This window comes from Ictidomys tridecemlineatus, chromosome 6 (assembly GCF_052094955.1).
Source record: "Ictidomys tridecemlineatus isolate mIctTri1 chromosome 6, mIctTri1.hap1, whole genome shotgun sequence".
Classification (NCBI taxonomy): Eukaryota; Metazoa; Chordata; class Mammalia; order Rodentia; family Sciuridae; genus Ictidomys; species Ictidomys tridecemlineatus.
In genome coordinates this window covers 130562523-130583332 of record NC_135482.1, presented here as the reverse complement: position 1 = coordinate 130583332, position 20810 = coordinate 130562523, and the positions used below count along the sequence as shown (strand labels likewise).

General features: G+C 33.8%; 1 long non-coding RNA gene across 1 annotated transcript in view; it reads left to right on the top strand.

Moving 5' to 3' along the window:
• The window catches only part of LOC120888416 (uncharacterized), a 69589-nt gene that overhangs the window by 39056 nt on the left and 9723 nt on the right, over nucleotides 1-20810 (top strand). Inside the window, exon 2 of the long non-coding RNA XR_005732042.2 lies at nucleotides 7869-8039. This is a non-coding gene — a long non-coding RNA (uncharacterized LOC120888416). The remainder of the gene's footprint in view (nucleotides 1-7868; nucleotides 8040-20810) is intronic.

Below are 20810 nucleotides of genomic sequence, written 5' to 3'. Positions count from 1 at the left end.
TCGAATCAAGCCTTTATTGCACACCGGTGGCGGCTGACCAGAACATAAAGCTGTTACCCTGATCAGCCCCCGAACAATTGCAAGGGCACTCCTTATAAGCCTGAAAACCGCAAAAGGGATGTTCAGGGGTCCAGCCAATGCAAGCAAGCCCAGTTACAGAAGCGGGACAGTGCAGTCAAGCGGAGGGAAGCCTAACCAATCACAGTTAGCCCAGTCACCCCAGTTACAGAAACAGAGCCCCGTTACCCTAGTTACAGAAACAATGTCCCATTAGGTAGTTCCGTGTTCTTAAAGGTTTCTATAGCAAAAGGAAAAGAACATCTTGCCCCAGTCATGACCCTTCTACTTGGCATGGTTGTTTTACAGGATGAAGTCATAAAACAAAATGGAGTCACATTTGCTTCTACTATCACCATATAATAGTATATATTAGAAAACAAAGATACTCTTTAAGAGAAAAGGGAAGTATGGTGGAAAAATTATAAAACTAAAAATATGCTTAAGGAAATAAGCAATTAAATTATTTTCAAAATGTCAACCAAGAAGGTTTTATTTATTCTTATAAGTTATGCATGACGGTGGAAGGTAGGATGCATTTCAACACATCATACATAAATGAAGTATAACTTCTCATTCTTCTGGTTATTTATGATGTAGAATTACACCAGTTGTGTAATCATGTGTGTACATAAGGTCATAGTGTCTGACTCATTCTACTATCTTTCCCACCCCATATCCTATTTTCTTTCTTTTATTTTATCTAGAAATAAATCTAAAACACAAACTGTATGATTTTCATTCATTTTATATGAAGAACTGAAAGGCATGGAGGTTAAGTGAATTCTCTGAGGTCATCTATTGACAAATGGGAAAGCCTGGACTTGGAAGCAGCTTTCCTGACTTCAAGGTGATTGTTCTTTCCACTACTTCATTCCGAGACCTGGGTCTACATTGTAGCATATGTGAGATGGGATAAATGACTTCTCTCATAAATTAGGAAAATAGTGATCAGAAAAGTAAATGATCAAGGAAATATGCATAAAACATAAAGTTGAAATGTACGCATTATTACTTTTCTTCCCAGAGGAATATTTTCTAAGTTAGATAAACTGTTTTCATTTGATCAAGCCTTTTAAAATATTTTAAATTCTACTTTAAACTGACAAATAATAAATATTCATATTATATATTTATAGGCTACAATGGGTTGTTTTGATGAATGTTTAAACTGTGGAATGATTGAATCAAGCAACCTCAACACCACACACACACACACACACACACACACACACACATCAAGCTAATTAGCACATTCAATTTTTTAATTTAAAAATATGTTAAAACATGCTGCAGTAGGTATGACATACTTTGACTGAATGAGTCATTATACTTTATGTATTTAGGATATATGTCCTCCTCTGTATCCTCACATACAACTTTGAAAACCAAATGTATGTTCTGCCATTCATACAGAGCACTGATTGCAACTACAAATGCAATGGTTATCTCAGTACATTCAAAATTGATTGTACTAAGAAGGTAAGTGAAACAAATGCTTCCCAGAATGAAGAATTTTGGAGGGTGTGCTTCATGGAAAGAGGAAAAACTCACTAGTTATTCAAAGAGCATTTTGCTGCTTTTACCTCAAAAGTTCAGATCTTTCATGCTGTTGTACGTTCTATTTCACAGTTATCAAGTGCTAGAGTTAAGATTTAAATCCTGGGACAGAGGACTCAAAAAGTATATTGTCTGTTATAAGATGTTCTGCTACTACCCATGGAAGTTTTGTTCACAGTACAAATTTATATGGAGGATTTGCACCTATTTGAAAACACAATAATAATGCTGCCCTAATAGCTTGAGTGGACCCCTGTATCTTTTTGCCCGATTGTTAGTTGGCTATTGAAAAAATCTGCTGCCAATATTTATCAACAACTGAAAGTATGCATTACTCTGCATTTGGAATACTTATATGGACGTATTTATGTTTAAATATGTAAAAACTGGGCTCTGACCATTTTCTATACAGCACTAGCCATGATGTTAGTATAATTAAAACAGATTTTTGCTCATTTCTTGATTTGTTTTGGTCAAAAAGTTTAGGTTGAGGTTTATGAGCCCTCACAAATCTTAGGTGTTGTCTGAATCATTTGTGTCCTCCAAGTATGTATCTATGAATGATTTCCCTCAAAATATTTCTGTTTGAGTTCTTTGTGAACTTTAATAGATATATTTGCCCATAGATTTATTTATTTATATGTATGAATATGTAGTCATATTAGTGTGTTCTCGCTACAGTCATCAGAATCTTAAAGTGGCACAAATAAGAAATCATCTTAGAGACAATAACACAATCTCCAAAAATCACCTATGATGTAAAAATGAATTCTATCATTTTGCGCTTTAGGTGTAATTAACTAGCAATGAATGTACTAAAATATATTATAATTTATCTACAATTTTCTTCTTTGTGTGTTATCATAGAATAAGTTATTGCAATAGTAGATTTTTAAAATCTTTATGAAAACACCCCTGGCCCATAAATCCAGTAATCTCACTTAGAAAAAAGATGAGTGTATGCAACTTGAAAAAAAAAAAATCCTTTTCTACCTCTTCTACTGCTAGAAAAGGACAATATTCTGTCTGCACATTTAATCAGGTTTTTGAAAGTCTTCATTTCATTCTTAACTTCAGTTAAATCTTAGAAGGGCAGAAATTTCAGAATTTGATTTATCAACTGATGCTGGAGAAAATAGGAATTACTGCAAATAATGCCCTCCTTACCCCTTAGTGTAAAGAAATAAAAGAGTAGTTAGATTAGCTAAAGAGGGAAAAGAGAAAAGGGGTCTAATATTGCAGATAGGCCAAAGGACTTTTATAATTCGAGATTAAATTTTAATTTGTTAGTGATGATTAATATTTGTGAGCTCTTATTTGTGTCTAGTCTTTGGGATAATAGAACATACCTTATCTCATAGCTCCTTACAACAGTTATTTGATTTCACATTATCATTTTACATGTAAGGTGGTGAAGATCACACAGTAAGTGGCACTAAGTTTGATTGGTGTTCATATCCATTTTTTTATTCTGTAAATTCCTTGACCTCACTTGCTTTTTTTCTTTTCATACATAAACAACTAGTACTGTGTGTGTGTGTGTGTGTGTGTGTGTGTGTGTGTTGGTTTATCTATGTTAAAATTAAGGAAAATGCTTCAGTTATCTACTTGCATGGATTCTGGTTAAAGAAATAATTGCTTTGGGACGTTAAAAAAGGAAAACAGATTTTAAACTGGCATAATTCAGAATCAGAAACCTAGAACCAGATGGAACCAAGAGAGTGAAACTTATCTGGAGTTCCTAGAAATCTTGTGGAGTGCCTGAGATTTTTCTACAAGACATGAATTGAATAAAAATATTCTGTATATTAAAAGACACTGTAACCTCAGTTGAAATACAAGACATAGTTGGAATTGCAAAACCTGGCCTCTATGACCTTATGCTTATCTTTACTAATCTTTTAAACAATCTTTTCTGTTTTATTATCTGTCCATTTTATGTTAGAATTTTCCTGGTTTACAGTTTAAAACTCAACAACATTACTCTTTTGCAGATGTGGTATATTGTTTATCTCTGGTGTTCGAAAAGTGATCATATGTCTCAGTTTGCTCAATATAATCTTAGTTTATGCTTGTTGTCCTGGAAAAAATTTCAGAGTCCTAGTTTGAACAGTAAATTACAACATCATTTTATGTTTTATCTACATGTCTCTTTTGTATCTTTTTAAAGAATTACTAATAGCAATTCATCAGTTTCACCTGCAAGTTTTCTATCACATTAATTCCATTCAATTTAGATGAAAAATACCAATTTGTTACTCATATTGCAATTTCTCAGGAACATGAAGGTCATATATTTATAATTTGTTATAAAGATGAAATGAGAGAATTTATCCCTTATGTTTCCCTATAATGAAAACTATGCAGCCTGATGGATGAATAAGGTGCCGATGTTGCTTTTGATGATACCGCAGTTCAAATCTTAGCTTTGGTAATAATTAATTGTGGGAACTTCAAATCTAACTTTTGAACTTCTATTTTTTCATTTTTGATTCCTTTGTTGTTAAAGTGTAAATACTGCAACCTCATTAGGTTAATAGGTTGTCATAAAGTAGGAACAGTCTTTACCAAGTGGTCATTTTATTGCTTTATTATCTACCTTCTTTCAAGAAAAGCCCTTAACTACCATTCAGATAATGAGTAAGTTACATTTGTACCAGCAGAGAATGAACATCCAGATTTAAACAAATCATTTTCATAAACCATTTTTAAGGTACAAAAGTATTTTCTTAATCTAAAAAATAAGTTCCATTGTTGAAATAAATAATCAGAAGGGAATTTTAGAAATATATATTCTTAAATGAAAACTTAGTTTTCCACGTTTGATATTTGTTTAAAAGCACGTTTTTTCTTTTAAAAACTAATCTAAACTATTAGATTATACAGTTGTGGAAATCTCCTTCTCTATTTTGCAAGTTATTTCCTGAATTTTGAAAGATGATTCTCAATTTGGAAATGTTTGTCAATCATCTGATTCCCACATTTTAAGAGATATTAATTTTTAAAACAAGATTTTTTAAAGAAATATTTTTTCCTCAATCAGGAACAGCATTCACATAAGACAATATTGTGTTCTTTCACCAAACAATAGGACTAGGAGGGGTTGGGAATGTGGCTCTGTGAAAGAGTCCTTGGTGCAAGGAGCTGGGTTTGATCATCAGCACCTCAAAAAAGAAAAAATAGAATTCAGTGAGGACAGACTGACTTCACCATTGTGTAGTAGTGGAGAGTTCTTGTGAGCAGGGCATTCTGGATGGCATTGCTCAATAGGAAGACTTATATCCGCTCAAAGGACCCTAAGTCTGTGTGAAGTCATGTGAAGTTCATGCCCCAGCAATAATAGAAGGCTCATCATCATCTCATTTTGCTTTTCATGCAACATACTACAATTTATAATATATTTAAAATTTATTAAGCCTGTAGAATATCATACAACCTATATAATTTTTATTTTTACAACATGCAACCATGACCATTCATTTTCTGAACGTTCTTGAGGATAAAAAGAAAAAAAAAAACCTTCTAAATTTGGAATAAAAAAGCTTGACTTTATAACACCTCAGTTTTCCATCTATTAAAGGGGTTGTTCATATTATCTTACAGTCTTTGTTATCTGTGTATGTGCATGTAGGAATGTGTATGTTTGTGTGTGTGTGTGTGTGTGTGTGTGTGTGTGTGAGAGAGAGAGAGAGAGAGAGAGAGAGAGAGAGAGAGAGAGAGAGAGAGAGAGAGATAGATAGATAGATAGATAGATCCGGGTATAAAAAAAGGTTCTACAGCCTAGAATGTGTCCAAGCATCATCATAATCTCTCAATTTGACAGAAGCTAATAGCTTCCTGTCTATCTGCCTTTACTCTTTCTTAGTCAAAACCTTTGTATACAGCAACCAAGGTGTTTTTTTTTAAAACCTGAGTTATAGTACTTAGCTATGAAATGCCTTCCCATTGAAAATAAGTTTTAAGATTCTTCCAAGGTGTCAGAGTCATGTCTAGTATTACTATGCCCATATTTTCAATCATTTTTTAAATTAAATCAGTGTGCATTTTTATTTTTATTTTTAAAAATTTTTTATTGGTTTTATTTTTTAAATACATGACAGTGGAATGCATTACAATTCTTACTACACATATAGAACAGTTTACATTCTTAATCTTACTATGATAAATTTTGCTCCTATGCTTCAGCTACATTGGCTCCCCTACCCCCACCAAGGGAATCTTGGGTCACCTTTTATGTTCAAGTTCATTATTATTCTTTGCCTGTACCTCTCACTAAACCATGAGATTCCTGAGAGTAGAAAATGTATCTGACTTGCCCTATTATACTTCAAGCACCCATGACGTGTCTGGTACTAGTAGATGCTAAATATTAATGTGTTAAAAAAAAAACATTTGCCTTCTTGTGTAAGATATTAAATGACCTTTGGTTCATGCTGTAATAATACTTAAACTTAGACAAATCAATAACATATTAATCACTTAAGTAAAAAATATTGTAAAAAGCATTAAAAGTGTATACCCCAAATTGTGAAAATAAATAGTAATAATATAGCAAAGATCTTATCAAAAAAGAAAATTCTTTAATTTTTTATTTAATTGAGTAATTTAATATTCCTCACACTATATGTAAAAGATCATGGTTAATTTTCATGTTTTGGTTGAAAACAATGGAGACATAGAGAGGTTAAGTGAAATTCTAAAGCTGAAATATCATTTTTATGATCTTTCAAATTTAACATGCATTTTTATAATTCCTATTAATTGCAGGTACTTTTAAAAAGCAATTTATGAATATTAAGTTACTTAATATTTTACTATGAATAGATAATAATTATCATTCCATTTAACTAATGAATGCAGATGATAATATAAATGTGTTTGAGAAAGCTCATACTTAGATTTCACATGGCTTTTTAGTGAAGTTTGAGTGTTCTTATCATATTTAATTAGAAATAGTCTTCATGAGGATTTTTCTGAAGCATTATTTATGCTAGAGTTGATTGCTAGATTTTGTTCTGACTTGTACAACTTAAGTTTGGCCAATAATTTTTATGCATCTTTGGGTGGAAGTCACGTATTGGAAAGTAATTCTGGAACATTTCTACAATGGAAACCTTTAGATATTGAGTAACGCAAGATCTCCAAAGAAGCAGTGTAAGTGGTAAACCATGATCAAGACTAAAGATGTGTTCTCAAAATGCACATTCAGGTGATCATATTTGGCTTGAATACACAGTCCAAGTTACCTAAATCTTTTACTTGTTTATGCCCCATGAGAATATCAAGACAATGTGTCTTTGCCTATGTGTGTATATAAACACATACATATGTATATATGGAAGAGATAGGAAGAAGAATGTTGAAATGAGAAGGGGGAAGCAGAGTAATACTTTAAAATCTTCCTAGATACCAATAACTTTCCCAGTATATTGATCCAATGATCTTAGTAGGTATAGTGAATTAAGAATGTTGTTATTGCTTAGGGTAGTGATTATCAGAAATCAGAAAACTAAAAATTTGAAGGGATGTGTGACAACTTCTTTTGACAGAGAATATTAATTTGTAAATAATTGTATCCAAGTTGGCAATATACCAAGCTAAAAAGATACTTTTCTAGTTATTGAAGACATGTTTCTTGCTAATAAATATAGGAAATATTTAAAGAGAAATGACTTATCTGGGCAGTGGACATTTTTAGTTTTATATTCTTCCTATTTTTGTTTTGTTCTTTGAAATACTGAATTCATAGTTGGAACTCCATTGACCCTTTTAAACAATGAGGTAAAACTCAAGTATAATAATAGAACAGAGAGAATAATAGAATAATAGAACAGAGAGATGTCTGGGTGCCTGATGAACAAGGAGTCACCAAACCTGCCCTAGGCTATGTTCTGTTAGAGTTTTGCAATGTATAGATCAGTGCATGTAAGTATTTAAACTACTGTACTTTGGGAGTTTTTGTTATATGTAGTCTAACATAATCATTACTTATTTTTCCTTTTGACCCTTCAGAAGCTTCTCTTTGTATGCCTGAGCTCAAGGAAAACAAAAACCACATTTCAAGTGATAAAATTTTTTATTCACTGTGACTAAACCCATATCTTTGGTGTATGATGCCTGCCATAAAGTTGATGGATTATTGACTGTATCATCTGGATCCCTAATAGAAAAATTTGCAACAGGGTTGGCTTGAGATATTTTGTGCCTGAGCCATGCATACTAATGAAATGTTTTCTTCCTCTCTGTCTTAGGAATTCAGAGATAAGGGTTTATCAAATGGACTGACCAGTGATGGAGTGGGTGGCTCAGAGATATTTCAAACAGGCTACAAGAATCCCCCAGTGAAGTCCTACCACAAATTCATTGTTGATCATGGATTCGACCTTCAGCATGCAGAGAGGAAATACAGAGTTCAAAGCAAGGTGAGGAGGCTCATGGCCAAAAAATTCCATCTGCAGAGAACGACTTATGGCCTACCCTAGCCCATATGGAAGTTCACTACTTTTACCATTTAGAGTTCCCACGAGAGCCTGTCTGGAAGAAGAAATAAATCCCAATCCCCACTAACACCAGATCCTGCTTACTGCATGTGGGATATTACTCAGAATGCACAGCTGTGCTTGAAATTTTATATAAACATCTGAGGCCTTTCCTCAAGTATGAGCCTCACTCTTTTTTAGAGCACTTTCCTTTTAATTTTAAATTCCTTCCACATATATGTTCTGCAGACACTGGGCCAAATGTAAATCATGCTAAAGGGTGAAAAGAGATTGTATTTGGGCCTGGATCCAGAATGTCAACCAATTGAATCCTTCCCGCAACCCACACTTCCCAAAAGCAATATGCCTGATAGATATGTGAACAGAGGGCAAGGCCAAGTGAAGGCATATTTTTCATCATTATATGGCTTTTGCCCTGAATCCTAATGTGATATCAGCTCCTCTGGCAGTTACTAAATGAAACTGGCTCCAGATTTGTCTCACCTGCCAAACGTGTGGGAGAAGATCCCATCACTACTGACTTGGAGTTTAACTTCACAACAAAAACTCTCCAGGCATTAGGTCTGAGGCCAAATAACACTGCTTGCCTTTGACAATGACTCAGTCTTTATGGAAAAGGATGAGTGAGTAGGAGAACGCAGGGACTAATCCCATTTCATTGGTGGATGTGCAAGGAACAGATTAAGAGCATTAGCTTCCTGTAAAAAGCTAAGAGGTTACATTCATATTATTTCTACATCTTTATTGAGATGAAACCTATGTACTGTTCAGTCAAAAATCTCTCTCTCTCTCTCTTTTTTTTTTTTTTTTGCTTGCTGGGTATCTCTCTTTTATTAGTAACAGTTTACTGATTTTCCTTACTCATTCTAAATTACGTGGTTCAAGTGAACTTAATCCTGTCTCTTTGAATTCAGATGGACAAATTTATTCCATGCCCAGGTAATCAGAGTATTCCATCCCCCTAGCTACAGTGATTCAGAGAGGGCAATGAAACCTGATAGAAGCCAGTGTTCTTCAATTTTGGAACTTTGTTAGACCTCTGGAGAAAGAAGTTATACTTTAAACTAGTTTCTAGAATTACCAGCAGCCATTTTTCTCACTGTTAAAATCTTCCAGAGAATAGAGCCAATACAGAAGGAAAAGATATTACCCCTGGACTTTTTCAATTTAATGATATAATGGCCTCCTTCCTTCAGATGCCTGCCTTCCTTCCTTCCTTCCTTCCTTCCTTCCTTCCTTCCTTCCTTCCTTCCTTCCTTCCTTCCCTCCCTCCCTTCCTTCTCTCTCCTTTTTTCCCCTTCTGCTGAAGCATATTTAGGTTACATTTTTTTGTTATTCCTGCCTAAGAGACAGTTTTCAGATATTTGCTGTATATCATGTTTTCTAGATGAGCTGCCTATTCTGCTTATATGCCTTGCATCTTCTACTCATATATGCTATTTTTTGAGGTTGATAGGTTACACCAGGCACACAATCCAGAGTCCAGTTGTGATAACCAAAATCACTGTGATGAACTATCATATATGCGGAACTGAGGTCTTATTTGTTGATTTAAGGAAATTGACCCTGAATCTATTATTCATGTTCATTTCTCTCATTCCTGTAGAAGTAAAGTTATTCTGAATGGCTACTCTGCCACTTGGGATCTTCTTTGGGGCAGTGATATTAATCCTATGTCAGTGTTATTCCTCCATTGATCTATTCCACATAGCCTAGAAAAGGCTGGTTTGTTTCCATGGGTAGGAGATTTTCCAGATATTTGGGGGCTTTCTATTGTTCCATTCAAGTCCTCTGTTGAAGAAAGTTCATTTTGACCCACTCGGTAAGAAGCTTGAGACCCATGTTGAGTAGAGCCTAAACATCCATATTGCTTTTTTTTTTTTTTTCAGGCCATTTGTACTTAGAGTTGGCAGGGTATTTAACCATCACTTAATAGAATGTATGCTACTGAGATGTTCCATATCCATGGTGAAAGAGTGATCTTTAAATATGTACTTGCAGCTTTTCAGTGAATTGAAATCAAGAGCTCCAACTTGTAGAGGTATCAAGTCTCATTATTTGTGAGTCTCAAGCTGGCAAACAGAAGGGTTTCTGGCAAGCCCTGTTTTCTGAGTAAAATAATCTCCGGGCTAAGCATGAAGCCATCTGTAACAGCTTAAATTGCTTCCTTAGTCACCAGGACAAAGTAATGGCAAGAGTAAAATAGTTACTGTAAGCCCTTTAGACTTGCTTTTACCTCCAGCCTATTCTTCTTGCCAGGAGGGTTTGCTACAGTCTGTTCTTCTTGTCCAGGCACTCTCCTCTGCCTTTTTTCTGGCACTAACTGTCCCTACATTTTTTTTTCCTGAAGGTCCAGAGCCTTCTTTCATTTTATAGAAACACTTCCCCAGCAGATTGCACAAAATTTATAGTAGAAAAGCAGTCTGGGCTGCATTAGGTGCTCTGTGGTCAGCAATCTGGAAATGCACTTTGGGTTAGGCCAGTGCCCTCTCACTCCAAAACCCTGACAGATTGGCCATAGTCTTCCCTTAAGTCTCCACAAAGCCTGGATTTGTGTTAGTGTATTGTCAGTTTCCAGTCTTCCTATCCCCAGTTACTTCTTGGGAGATTTTAAACTTCATCAGCTTAGAAAAATCACAGAGCAGCATACGACTTTTCCATCCTCCCACATATTTTTTCATGTTTTATATATAAGATGTCAACACAACCTCACATAGCCCCTCATCACTGCCTAACAGTGCCCCATGGGTTTGCTGTGCTTGTGGACATCTGCATTCCCTGTCTAGAGTGGTCTTCCAACAATTCAGACTGTATTCTGTTATGTCCTATTACCACCCATATGGAGGAACAATAAAGCTGGAATCACACATTATTTGAAAATTAGTAGGATATGTTTGCCAAATAGTATCTTTTCCAAAAGAACAAAAATTTTAAAAATTCCAGGAAAAGTTTTCTCATTCTCATGTAAGTTAGTAATATGAATTTTTTCATTTGTCCTAAACATTATAAGCTTATTTCCTTTTTCTAACAAGATTATGACCTTTAGGACCCTTCCTCTCTCTCTCTCTCTCTCTCTCTCTCTAATAATAATAATAATATAAAATAATTCATATATGTAAATAATTAAGATTAATTGTATATAATCATAATTAATATATAATACATATTTATATATAATTAAGAGTATACAGCACTATTCATTTTTTAGGTTTAACTCTGGGAAATTGTACTTGTTTAAGCTGCCAAATATCTGCTCATCCCTATTTTTTCAGTGGTTTATTATGATTAGTGACTGTGAATAATGTAAAAAGGAGAGGTATATAAAAATTTCAGGCAGACTTTTTTTTCAATTGGTACCTACCTAAACCATCTTTTCTGTTATCTGCTGATATTTATTGACAACTTACTTGAATCTGGCTGCTTCTAACACTTGTGGACTCTCATTGCTTTCTCACATTCCGGGGCTTACTTTACCAATTTCCTTAGGGCACAAGGGTCTAAATCTTGCTATTGTGTGTCTCTAATTTACTTTATTCCTCACAACCCTATTTGCATGCTTGTTGTTTATCTCCAACAAATTCAGAATCAGTACAGGTATAGTAAGAGTTCCATTTATAGTTTCATCTAGAATATTATCTTGCTGATTCTTTTTGACAGCTCATCTAGTGCCAAAGACCTATAGTGTGGAAAATTTATGCTACTGAAATAATAAGCTCAGGTTAGCATGAGCTAACCAATTCATTGTATGACTTCGATGTTTATACTTGATTGAAAAGATACATAATAGTGCTCAGCAGGTTTAAGTGTATATATATATATATATATATATATATATATATATATATATAAAATACATATATATATATAATACATATATGTACTTAAATAATGTAAAATATTTATGTAAAATATATTTATACATAAATATATATACTTTATATATATGTGTATATATACATATATATATACACATATGTGTATGAAAATGAGAGAGATGAATCTTTTCTGGAGAAAGAACCACTGTTAATTTGTGCCTATTAAGTACTCAGAGATTAACACAAATGGCTAAAGTAATCTTTATAAGAACCTGGTGAGTGGTACTACCATTTTGTTGATGAAGGAATACAGATTCAGAGAAGCTGATATACCTAGGCCACTGCCCTTTTGCACTCTGGATTGCTGTACCTTGTTGATTCATTAAGTCTGTGGTTTTAGAAATGAATTTCACCTACAAGATAAAATGGTTTGGTCTTTGGTTTCCCTTTAAGAGGTGCTTTGATTCATTCATTTACTTCATTCATCCATCAAATGGATTTATCAGGTAACTCTTATATGGCAGATTACATTAGAACAAACATTCAGAAAAATAGTTCTTAAACTCTAAAGAACATAAAAATAGTATGTTAAAGATATAAACATGCAGGATCAGACTTCCTAAGAGAAGAAAGAGGGGATTAAACCTAGGGTGTCTGTTTATATTATCAACAAATTTCCGAGATGATAATTAATCACAATTACAGTGATGAAAACCATATTAAAAACCTTCAAATAACAGATAAAATATTGTATTAACTAACATTGATATTCTATAATCCCCTTAATTTTATTACAACTTCTGTATGACTAAAACTGAACAATATTTATTTATACACAAATTTCTACTAGTTCTTCTTCCTAGAGATTTTTTTAGGTGATGAACTTGGTGTGTCAACCAAACCCTCTAAAAACATAGGAGGAAGAAATAAAGGCCATGTTTACTACAATTTACTGAGAATTAGACTAACATCCAGCTGAAGAACTCTACAACTATTGTGTCTTCAAAAGCTATTCAGGAAGAAGAAAGTTCTTAGGAAAAAATATTTTGATCCAAAGTTTTATATTTGAATAAACTAGCTTTTAACTAAGAGAACATATTTTATCTATATTTGAATATACAATGGAAAACATGTTAACCATTATACTTCCTGAGAAAAATTATCTTTGTATGTAATATAAAATTTCATGCAGGAATTCCAAGCTAAGGAAATACCTTATGGCAATAAATAACTATTTAAAGAAATCCTGGGAAGCTACCTAAATAGTACTACCAGATGGCATCCTTTGTAGATGAATCTATCTTAAGTCTTAAATCAAGGTCCCAATCAAAGAACAAAAGATGTATACATTGGCTTATATTCAGAAACTATGTCAGAAGCCATGGATTTCCACTATGGTGACTCAAGTCACTATCTCATCAGACCTAAAGGTTTGTTTGTTTGTTTGTGTGAGTGAATGGGAAGTGGTTGATTTTATGAATAAAAACATTTTTTTATTCATTCTACATATATTTAATTTCTACCATTATTGTGATTAATTAGCCAAAACCACAGATCCTTGAAGATCAGAAGTGTGTTTCTTTTTTTATTATAGTAATTTTTCCCATCTTATTTTTTTTTGAAGATCAAATGATTGTCTCAGTCTTTTCAAGCTACTGCAACAAAATGTCAAAGACTGGGTGGCTTAAACAATAGACATTTGTTTCTTATAGTTCTTTAGGCTGGGGAGTCCACAATTAAGATACCCACAAATTCAGTTCTTGGTAAGAGAACGCTTTCTAGCTTGCAGATGGACATATAATCACTATATTTTCAGGGGAGAAAGAGCATAGGAGAGAGGGAGAGAGGGGACAGAGAGTTTGCTGGTCTCTCTTCCTCTTCCTATACTAATACTAATAGGATACTAATCTCATCACAGAGGCGCTACTCTTAGGATCCCATTTAAATCTATTTACCTTCTGAAGTCTAATAACTAATTTTTGGGATTGGGGCTTCATCATATAAATGTGGGAAGAGGCACAAACTTTGTCCTATAATAATGTTAATATCTGGTCTCTTAGTATAATTCCCTTGTCCCTACTGTAATCAATCAGTGAACCCAATTTTATGGCATCATATCCCACTGCCATTTTTGGTTTGCAGAATGTAGATACCACTGATCTTTAGAAGGAGGCTCTTGCTCTCCATACTGATATATAAATGTGTTCATGATGGGAATCTCTTCAAAATCCCCTTCAATGGGTACAGTTGATGGTTGCTGAATATTTATTGCCAAGTACTTGATCAACTTTCAATCTTGAATCTATTTGAAACTTTGGATTTCTTCATCTGTAGTATTCCAGGGAAGTTCCAGTGTCTCAACCACATGGACCAGAGGCCATTCTTGACACTAGACCTCAGTGAATCAACCAAATGACTTGCTACTCAAAATTCATACATTAACTTCAGAATCACATTGAATCTGTGATTACTTCAAAGAGATCTAACCTTATCATCAGAACTCATTCATACTCTGTATTCCTCAGACATTTTATGCTACACATTAGAATTTTTTTTTTAAATTCTTTAGCATGTACACTGCCTTTTCCCTGGTTAGTGTACATGACAAATCCTTACTCCCTCTGGGATATTCTAAGAATTGACTCTATTTCATGAACTTGGAGGTAGTAAAAAGTGGTAGAATTTGAATATAAAGTGAGGATGAGAGATCTTCCTCTGGGCATAAATAATAAAAAAAAAATCCTAATAAAAAAGTCAGTTTATTTAGAAATGAGGAGGTGGCTGCTTCTGGCAGGGGTGGGTTAGATTGGATTAGGAGAAAATGTTTCTCAGACTTATCTATATCTGCTCAAATATTTCCATTCTAAGTCTAAGGGTCACATTCCTTTCAAACCAGTGCTTCTCCTCGGAATGGAGACCTGACGAGTCAGGCATCTAACCAGCTATGTAATTTTGCATACTACATAATTAGATTTGGTGCTTTACCTTTAGCCATTGTGGTAGGCAGAAAAATGCCCTCCTCCCCCATGCTAAAAACTTGTGAATTTGTTACATTATATGGCAAAAGGGACTTTGCAGATATGATTAAGTATCTTGAGATCTAGAGATTATACTGGATTACCAAGATAGGCCTATTGCAATCACAAGAATCCTTATAAGTGAAAAAAGGAGGTGTGAAAATCAAGGTCAGAGCAAGAAGGAGATTTGGTATGTTCCACAGTTGGCTTTTGAGGTGGAAAAAGTAGCCAAGAACCAAGGAATGCGGTCCATCTCTGGAAGCTGGAAACGATAAGGGAAAATAATCCCCCCCCCCCCTCCACCAGAAGTAAGATAGTCCTGCTGATGCACTTTGACTTTAGCACAACAAGATTTTCAGGATTTCATCTATAAGATAAAAATATTTGTGTTGTTTTAAGCAACTACATTTGTGGTAATTTGTTATAGCAGCAATGTTACAGTCAATATATAAGCTTAATGTTTTCCATAGTGCTTTGAGTTGAGAGATGACGTCTCTGAGCTTTTTGTTTTATTCCATTTTGTCATCTATGCAGTTCTCCCTCCCCCACAATCTTTGTCATCACTGTGTCACCATGATGATGCCCATTAGCCACTTGATCACTGAAGCCTTGCCCTCCTTTATTCTTCTGTCCTACATAACTATTGTGATATTTTGAGTAATCGGGATATCTGTGTACCAGGAATTTCCCATGACCCATTTCTGCAGGACAAGCTTGTTTTCCTTGAGTTGAATGAGTAAACCACTTATCCCTTAATCCCATTTTGAAAATTTTTCTTTCTTAAACATCATCCTGGTATGAAATACTATGTCAATATGAGGTGTGGCACAGTATGTAATTTACTCCAGATGTTTAAAAATGGCTGCATTAAAAGGAAAAGCATTGGGGCTGGGGATGTGGCTCAAGCGGTAGCGCGCTCGCCTAGCATGCGTGCGGCCCGGGTTCGATCCTCAGCAGCACCACATACCAACAAAGATGTTGTGTCCGCCGAGAACTAAGAAAAAATAAATAAATGTTAAAATTCTCTCTCTCTCTCTGTCCCCCTCTCTCTCTCACTCTCTCTTTAAAAAAAAAAAAAAAAAGGAAAAGCATTAATATGGTAGAAGTAGCAGAAAATTATCACCAAGCTATGGATCAATGGAATTTATGGAAATAAAGAGCTAGTAGAGATCAGTGAAATCCAAAAATGTCAAGGGTGGGTCACCTGTCAGCTGGAGGTCTGGACTTAATGCAGAATGTGAGATGCAACATGTTGACCTTTCTTTTTCCCACCCCCTGGTCTGTAGCTGATTTCCTATTGGTCAACTTCATCAACCCCCAAATTTATATTCAGTAGTTTCAGTAAGCATAGGAAAGGACAATAAAGAAAGAGAAAGGATCAGAGGCATGCAAATAATAGCAATCACAAATATAAACATTATTTAAAATTCTTTTAATGATTTAGTAAATAAAAGCAAACATGGATAAATATGGAGACACTGAGAGGCTGTGGCCTAAAGGGTTATGGGAGTGTAAGGGGAAATATAACAAGATCTATTTATGCTTTTAAAAAGAGTATTTACTATTATTAAAAATCTTAAAAATATTCATCAATGTCATTTAAAATTAAGAAAATGTGAAGTTTAAGGAAAAAAAATCTGAAAAGCACCAAAGAGCATACACAAAAATATATTAAATTATAAATAATTCTCTCACCCAGAAAAAAATTATTATTGACATTTTGATGTATTCCTTTATTCTCTTTTCCTTTACATATATATATATATATACATATATATATTCATATATATATATAAACATATATGAGAGTAAGTACTGATTTATAAATTTTTAAAGTTAATATAAATGTAATATAAAGTTTCAGATTTGAAATATTGCTAGAAATATATTTTAATGGTTATATATTGTTGTTCTATACACATATAAATCTTTTATATCTACCATGTATACATGAATATATTTTATGTATCATATATACATATATCAACATACACATTAAAAATTTCAATATCATAAATGCTTTAGTAAATCCCCTGAACATAAATATTTCTGAATATTTCACTTTTTCCTTAGGTGAAATCACAAATTTTATTTTAACTTCCAAGTCTCCAGTTTCTTATTGTCATTACCAGAAGTTTGTAATAACAGTATTATATTCTTCCATTGTACCGCCTAACCTACTTCCCCAAACTGCCTTTTTATTTGGCCCCCTTTCCCTCTGTCCTCTAATCTCAGGGTAAGTGCCTTCTCTGGATCTCATCTCACTGTTCTCTTCTCCTTTTTGTAGCTCTTATTGGGATTCAGCATTCATTGTGGGCTTGTATCATGGCCAATAGTATCCTTGCTTATCCTGACTGTCCTATCTTTCATATCTTCTCTTGGAAAATTGATCTCTTTAGAATTTTTTTTATCATTCTCTCTTTTACAAATGGAAATGAAACTACTTCTGGATTAAATGCCAATAAAAAGTCAGTCACATGGACAAATCAAACTTCCCCACCCCCGTTTCCTCCCAACCCTATCTGCCCCCCACCAACCTTGCTTCTTTTACAGTTACAAGAGACAAAACTGTTTAATATGTAAGAACTAATTCAAATGGAAAATTTTCCCAGTAAATAGTTATTTTTTTCACTTTCTTGAAACTATTAACCATCTTAAATATTTCTTGCCATCAATATTGAACTTAGAAATTGCACCATCTAAATAAAATGCTCAAGTATATAATACCTAAAATTATTCATAGTAGAGATGACCTTTTAGTCATTAAAAGAAATCAAAGGCAGTGGCAATTCTGCTACATTCTAGACCACGAGTTTCAGCCTCATTCAAAGCATAGTTTTCCAGCAATTTTTATTATTCTCTTCAATATAATCAATATGAGAAAACAATGTAATTTCTAGGGCCTGGACATTGAATTACCTATTCATGTGACCTGTGGATTTTGTGGTACCAGAAAGCTGATTTACATTGATGGACTAGCCACTCTTAGGACCCAGGAGGGAATTTGTGTCCATGGGTTTGTACCACTCAGGAAGGAAAGTCCTGTTCTCAATGCCTGGAGACCTTGCCTGGCAAGTGGTGCAGTGACCTCTGGTGGAGCAGAGGTCCAAAGAACCATTAGGCTCTGTAAGGGACAGCTGGGCCAGAACTACTGAGAACTGTTATTTGCAATTCCTTAAGATACACATCCTGCAATTAAATTTATAAATTCCAGTGAGATTGTATCTTAATATTTAACCTTATTTCAGATTTACATCACACCCTTAATTTTGTGTTTTTCTGACATGACAAATAGCCTTTAAAAAAAGAAATGTATTGATTTTGTATGTTTGTTATTATTATTTTTTAATTCTTTAAATTGGTTCACTACAATTATATATAACAGTGAGATTTATTGTTACCTATTTGTATATGCACACAATAAAACAATATAATTTGGTCAATTCTATTGTTATTTCTGTTTTTTGAAACTTAGCAAATATTAATCAATTTTATTTTCCTTTTCATGTCCACTTGCAAAGAGGAAATAGAAATTAGTTGTATGACAGGTACATATTGTTATGGGTTTAGATTAGCAATATGAATATGCATGTGTAAAATAACTAACAAACTTTCCATTTTAAATTACTGTTGAAGCATTTACTAGATGGGTGAAATCCAGCTGGTTATTCTTTTAGTTCCTTATCTGTAAAATTAGAATAATAACAATTAGTTCTCCATAGGAGATAATTCTGTAAAATTCTTAATTCAGTTCCTGGCACATAATAATCCTCAATACTATTATTATTATTATTATTATTATTATTATTATTATTATTATCCTATCTATTATACTTTCACAAGCACATTGTGATTAGAGTTGTGAATATTAATGTTGATTACTATCTCCCAGGTTATAAAATCTTTCTTCAATTATGTGGTTACTTTATTATTTTATTGATCACAAACAATAATAATAACTAATAAAATTGTTTTTCAGCTTATAGAATATTTCCATATTTCATCTAATTTATACTCCAACTAAATGAGCTGATATAAAAAGTCTATTTTCCTTTAACAAACGAATATAGGTGACTTAAGTTCATTCATGTATTTATTCACATATTTTTAAATTTCCATCATTAATGTCTTATGGATTACTTCATGACCTTACTCGACATTAAAACAAAGATGTGGCAACAGTAATATTTGAACTCTGTTCTTCTGACTCCAAATACCATACATTCCATTGCCTGTTGAAATAACCCTTGGAGCCCCCCAAAACTTGCCAACCATCTATATCATGGCCATCTATAATAGTCTTTTCTCCTTACCAAGTTTTGGCTAGATTTTTCATAAGCTATCTCAGACAAATGAGAATCTCTTAACATGATTTCATAATTTCCCTAGGTTCTGTTTTTATACAGTGCTTCAATGAGTCCTCTACTACAAAAATTGCAATAGGATTCAGTTGTATCCCTTAAGCTTCAGTCTATTGAATATGTAGCATGTTGGATAGTGAGGCAAAGTAAGCAGGTGGGATAGAAAAGGCTGGACTATAAAAAGAGTGTTGCTATTTTAGATGTGAAGACACTGATGGCAAAGGCCCTGCAAAAATCTGAGAAGGAAAATACCAGGTAGATGACGAAGAAAGCACAGACAGTCCCATAATGTTTGAAGGATGGTGAGAACAGCATGTCAGGAACAGAGTGGGTGAGATCCTTCAAGGGAGCGGTAGGCTTTGTGAGGTCTTGGCGCCAAGGGGGGGGGGGATTTTGCCTTTCATCCTGAGATGAGATGCTCTGACAGTTTTAGGCAGAGGGGTGACAGGGTATGCCTTAAGTTTTTAAAGATGAGGGTGATTGTAGAGAGTGGGGCCACTCCCTCAACTTGACACATGCCTTTAGCTTATTTATAAAGATCTTATTTCTAATCATTTTTACAAAACATTTAAAACAAAAATAGTTGGTGAAACACCCTAAGCTAGCCTTTGTCTGTTTAGAAGAACTATTGGATAAGCTCTCCTGCATTCTCACAGATCCCTGAGATCTGTAAAGCAAGACACACGACTAAGATAATGAATTCCTGACTTTTAAAATATTTTATCACTTACTACTGTTTACCTAATCTCCTGAGACCATGATTAGCAGATATACGTACATATTCAAGTGTGCAATGTCTGACTCTGAAATATTATGTATGACCGAGATATATAAACAGTTTAGTAAATATTTATTTAGTACCATAAATATATGATTATCTTTTAGTAGACAATGAGGCAGTTAGAAATATCCTCTTGTACTTCAAAGAGTCAATTTTAAGCACTCAGAGAATAAAAAATAACATCTACCTAATTTTTATATTCTCTATCAATAGAAAAAAATCTTTCATTAATTTGCCAATAAAATCTGTTAATGACAACAGTAATGACTCAATTGGCATTGGGTGTTGTTCTAGTTCACCATGACTTTCATTTTTCATAAACTACCTTCAAGCTAAAGGGACACTCTGCCCCATACCAACTGCCAAGTCATATTTGGGCAGAATATGACTTTGGCTCTTCTTGTTAATTGATTGGTCCAGGAATGAGTATCTGAGAGTCAACAATAGTCTTTCTCTAACTTTTAAAATGAAGCCTGCGTCTATATATATGACATGGAAGAGTTTGATCCATCTGCCGTGTAGATAGAAGTAAAAAGGTGAATCTATTTAGAGAGAAAAGAATTGAAGCAATGTCATTTAAGAGATGCAGTGGGGTAGTGAGTAGATTGGGCAATTTACTATTTCCTGTTTCTAGAAATTTCAGAAGCTTATTGCAAGATAACTTTTATAAACATATATTGTGTTACTACTTTCTATCTAAGCTAAATCGGGTTGATTTC